Source organism: Chenopodium quinoa, unplaced genomic scaffold (genome assembly GCF_001683475.1).
Source record: "Chenopodium quinoa cultivar QQ74 unplaced genomic scaffold, ASM168347v1, whole genome shotgun sequence".
Classification (NCBI taxonomy): Eukaryota; Viridiplantae; Streptophyta; class Magnoliopsida; order Caryophyllales; family Amaranthaceae; genus Chenopodium; species Chenopodium quinoa.
This window is the reverse complement of record NW_018745650.1, coordinates 3,628,649-3,634,652: the sequence shown is the minus strand read 5'-3', so window position 1 is coordinate 3,634,652 and position 6,004 is coordinate 3,628,649.

Here is a 6,004-nt window from a genome sequence, read left to right as displayed (position 1 = left end):
CATTCTTTAACACAAAGTAAAATAAATTTTGTCCATGATACAACAAATAGGGACATAAAAGGATATCTTCACTGTTTATTACCAAGTTGTTTTACTTGACTTGTGACACTATTTAAAAATTTAATTTTAAAATATTTGTTTTGTTATCAATAAATTAAAAAAATAATACTGTAGATTTATTTAATTTAGATTCATGTTAATTGATGTTTTCAAAATATAATTTTTATATGATTTATGCTATGTACTCATTACTTAATTTTTTTAAGAAATATCAATAATGATATTTGTCCATCGATAATTAGACAAGAATACCAACAAAGTATTGGCTCACTTGGTAAGTTTCGTACCTCGTATATCCTAAAGGATTGGGTTTCGAATCCTAAAAAGGACAAGAGTCAATGTGAAATAACCCTATGAGTGTACTTGTGTTAAACACGAAAAATAAAGTTAGACCAAAATAAAATGTTCAAGTCTATGGCAAAATATCAACAATTTGGCACGGGTACTTAATTTGAAATTAAGAGTCAAAGTAACGTAATTTATGGAAAGGATTTTTAAATTATTTTTAGAATATCTACCTCTATATTATAAGATTGTATGAGTTCAACAAACTTGAATTTGAATAAATTGAGTCCTCTCCCAATATTCAATGTTGTGTTATATGGAGTAGTATTTTTAAGGAAAATTGGCTTAAAATAATACCAACTATCAACGGTGTGTGCAAAATAATACGAAGATAGCTATTTTCTTTTAGTGGTACCACCTTTTGTACTATATGTGGAAAATAGTACGCTGGTCACCGAAAAAGTATCGCGAGGAATATTCCATCTATATTTATTACTATTATGTTTTGTTATTAATTTTCTGTTTTCTTTTCAAAATACATACGAAGTATTATGTTATAAATTTTCTTTACAGCACAATCCAAATTAATAATGCCCCACCCCTTTGTAAGGGTTTTTTTTTTTTTTTTGGGTTGGTGAACGTGGGAAATTTTGGATTTTTGAAACTAATAATATCAACATTTTTTTAAGGCAAAACTAGTTATATCAACATAATAATACATTTAAATACCCTGTTTACTATTGTGTGATTGTAGTAGAAATTACTACAGGTATTTTAAAAAGAAAATATTTAAACACATATTGACAATTCAAAAAGAAAAAAAAAAACAAAAAAAAAAAACCTAACAAGCGGTGGGGCATTATTAATTTGGATTGTAAAGGAAATTGTTAACAATTATACGTATTTAGAAAAGAAAAACAGAAAATTAATTAAAAAAAATAATAATTAATTTATATGCGGAATATTTCTCGAAATACTTTTTAGGTGACCAGCTTACTATTTTGCACATATAGTACAAAAGGTGGTACCACTAATAGCAAATAGTTGACTTCGTATTATTTTGCACATATAGTACAAAAGGTGGTATCGCTAATAGCAAATAGTTGAGTTCGTATTATTTTGCACACACCGTTGATAGTTGATATTATTTTAAGCCAATTTTTCTATTTTTAACCCAAAGTTTTTGGTTAAACTGGAACAATTTTCTTACAAGCTGATGACCAAAAGACTACACCTTAGTCATCGACTCATTTCATCCCAAAGTTGTTTATTCATTCTTAATATTTTGAAAATCATGAGAGATCATATTAAAAAGACACCTCCAAAGTCAGGACTTTTACTTTAAGTGGAGACAAAAACAAAAAAAAAAAAAATTAAAAACTATTGTTACTCCGTATTAATTATGTCAATGTTTTTCCAATTTTTTTGATTAGTTGATTTTTTTTCAATTTTTTTCCAAGCATTAGAATTAAGAGCTAGGTGATGATGTACCATGATTCATGTATTTAAAAAGAAGCAGCGGTGATTCTAAGCATGTGCAGGGTGGTTGATCAGCATAGGATCCCTAAGTGAAAATACTATAAAAGGATCCCAACATTTGAAATTTACTTATACAAAGTAAAGAGAAAACTTGTTAATTAATAATCTATTTTTCAATTTTATCATAAAATTTATAATTTAGTAAAATATTTTTCCTTAAAGAAATGATTTTAGGACCCAATTTAATAAATTTACACCGGATCATTTTCAGTGTTAGCATTTATAGCCCCACCTCTATGACTATTAGCTAGAGTAGTGACTGTAGTTGTTGGTACATAACCGTATGTACAACACACACAGACACACTACATTATGATTATAGTGTAGTTGGGGTTCATCAAATGATTAAATCATCAAATTTCTTAATTCTTACTAGTGGTTTTCTCACTCATTGATGAAAAGGATGATGATATGTCATTATTTATAAAAACAATTAACATTGACTCTGTTTCTTTTTGTTTGTAATTTAATTAATTGTCCTTATTACTTGCTACTTTCCTACAGAATATAGGATTATAGGGTATATGAAAAAGAAAAGCAAGTTTCCTTTAATTACAAAGTGTTTTGACACATTTTAAGAAGGTTATAAGTCATGATAAGATGCAATTTTGATGAAACACCTCCATAGCTAGACTAAAATGTGTTGATTGAAGATGACTAATAGAGTACATATAAAACTAATCATCACGAGACTCTAACCATTAATTTAAGTTTTCTTTGATATCATGTACTGTTAAAAACTAGCATGATTAAAAAAAAAAAAAAAAAAAAAAAAAAAAAAAAAAAAAAAAAGTGTCATAGATACAGTGATCCATATTCCTTCCCTTTAAAAGTAAATATATAGCGCTATGCATTTATCCACACTTCAAGTAATGGTACCATTAATCATGGAATCCTAACCATTAGAGATAGGGCGTAAATGGAAAAATAATGGTACCAATATTCAATTAAAAAAATTAGAGATGGGTATATCATGACTAATGCATATATATGGTGTAATATCCTCCTTGTCTCGATTTATTTGTCATTCTATTCTACTTATTATCTTTATTTACTTTATACATATTCTATTAAAATCCATTGTAGTCTCATTTATGAGTATTTCACATTGAAAAAAAAATGAAAGATGATTTCACTTTACTCCGTATAAGGTTGAGGAGTTACTCCTACTATAAACAATTGATTTTAGTGTGAAACCTTCTTGGACCTTGTTTATCGACTAAACTCTCCTCCTCCTAGTCATATTGAAGGATATATTAACTTTACAATATTTGCTATTTTTATTGCTATATTTGCTAATTATAACAAAGATTTCTCTACTTAAAATTTTGCCCCATATTCTTGAGTGTTTTTTTTTTTTTTTTTTTTCCTTCCAGAGTTCCAGAGCAGTGGAGAATGATACTAGGCATTTCGTGCGGACTACGTAAAGAAAAGAACATACTACTATTACAAAGTTACGGAGTATATAATAATAATATGAATATATATATTTATTTGATTTTTTGCTGTAAAGATTTAAACTGTTATTACATTAGAGAGTATTAAAAGAGTGATGATTCATTTGATTTATAAGCTATATGCAATTGCCACCTGTTTCCACACACAAGAAGGGACTTGCTATCGTGTTATCGTCGATTATGAGTTGTAATTCAAATCTTGTTCTAAACTAATACTATCACTTCAATTACTTGATCGAATTGGCACAGCTCCTCCATCCAGTCTCAGATCCCATTGCTTTCGATCAGTCGCTCCTTGATAGACTTTGGACCTTTTTTTTTTCCTTTTAAAAAAGCTAATCTCCTACATCACCTGCTCAATACACGGTGGTGGTAGATTTCATTTTTGTATTTTATATATACTATGAAATATAATACTTCATACGAAGCATTATTTTATGAGTTGAAAGGTGATGTACATTATATTGAGATAAGAGAGAAGGGTTAGAGTTGTTGCTACCTCTCCTAAGGCGAGAGCTGACATAGAGGTAGGTGTATTAAAGGATGATTTATATTTCATTTGATACTTTTTCGTAAAAAAAAAAAAGAAAAAAATCATCTCATTTGATATTCTTATACTCATTCCAACTAAGGCTATATTTAATTCACTTTATGTCGCCTTATATTCTTGATGACCAACAATAATTAATAAGTAGAATTCTTACCGTCTTAATTATCTTTTAGTTATACTTTCATTTGCAATTGCAACTCAAATACATCTAACTTTGAATTAGAATTGTTTATTCGTTTTCTTCATTCATTAGTTCTGCTGTATTATTGTTTGCTAATTTTCATTATGAATTAATATTTAAAAACTCAATATATATATATACAAGACTATTATTCATAAAAGTAATAATTAGGGGCATCTCTCGAATCACACACTGATTAGAACTTTAAGTCAAAAGAGAGAAAACATACAATATAGTAAGTTGAGGAGCAATAACTGCTTGTATTATTAAAAAATACGGAGTACATAATAGACTTATAATAACCGATTGTAATAAGGATCTTCAACATACCATAGTTATACGGTACACTTGTGCACTGATTGCACCAACTGGTGAAATAACCCCAATAAATATAGTAAGTTGTTATTTTGACAGTAGCATTATGATCAATATATGCACTCGGGTAAACCAAGTCACCAACTAGTTCACATTTACATAGAATATATAATAAGCTGGTCATATATGCATATTGGATCCTTGATCAGTTGATCCATGTAGATATTGTTGGCTAAATACAGAGAATAATTGAAAAGTGAATAACGGTAAACTGGTGAAACATTGACATTCTTCAAAGCGCCGAGTACGGAGTGGCAAACAGTATGAAAGAACATGCGTCATTAAATGTTAATTGCTTCTAACTAATGGCGGTTTGGTCGGTTGCATTGGGTTTTTGCAACGTGATTTCCAATGACTTCTTCACATGTGTCAATCTTTTTTTTTTTTTTTCTCTCTCTCTCTTAATCTCACATTTCTAGGAATTTTACACTACCCTTGCAGCGTGGATGGATTCCATAATCACCTGAAGCCCCTTGATTAATGACTTAATCTATGGGTCTATGGACTAGATTATAGGCCTCTAGATTGTATTTTTGGATTATATTTATCGATTTTCGAGAAACCCTAACCCTTTATTAAACCCATTTTAAATTACGGTTTAAATTTGAGATATTTAATTTGATTTAAGTTAGAACGACTAACGCAAACTTAATTTCAAATATCACAACAGTTGTTGCTTTTTAATTAGCTTTTGTAAATAATTTAGTATTACGTACGACGCTGGTAGCCTGATAGTTTCCTTGATTTCCAGGCACATCAAGTTCCATATCATGAGGCACGACAACTCCTTATGGTTTGTGAGCCTGTATTGATATTTGTGTCTTAGTGTAGGTTAGTATTATTGTGTATTATTTCACGGCGTATAATAGTTGTTTTTGATAGTTGATGTATGTATGAAGAATATTTGTCTGGATTAAATCTTGGCGATTCAGGTGCCGCACAGTTGATCTGTGCTCGTCCTATCACGTGACATTATTAGTGCGATACGTTGAATTTTGTATAGAAAATTAAAGTTAGGTGGGTAAGGATTTAACTAAAGCTGTATATCACAATTAGATAGACTCTCGATGTAGCAACATCGACTACCTTAGGAAGCATTATCCCTTTATTATTTTGAAAAGGCATATATTCTTTATTAACACTTAAATGACGATAATACATTTAATAATGGGTTAGATTAGGTTTTAACAAGCTCAATTAGGCATCAAATAAACTTGATGAGCTATGCTTGGGCATTAGGGGAGATGTTGGACATGACAAACTTCTAAAACAAAGTTTAGAAGGTTTCTTTGGGTTAAGTATTGGCGCATAGCTGCTATTTACATGGCAAGTAAATAACAGCTATAAGACAAAAGAGTGATGAATTTTATTTTTCTTCTAGTGGTACAAATATTATACCACTGTTACCTATAATGGCTATAAACAGTACTACTACAACAACTTATACTTTAATAGTATAAAATACATGTATAATAGTACATTAAAATACCACTATAAGAATAATAGTACATTAAAAATACCACTGTAGCAATAAAAAATCAAAAAATTAAGTGAATT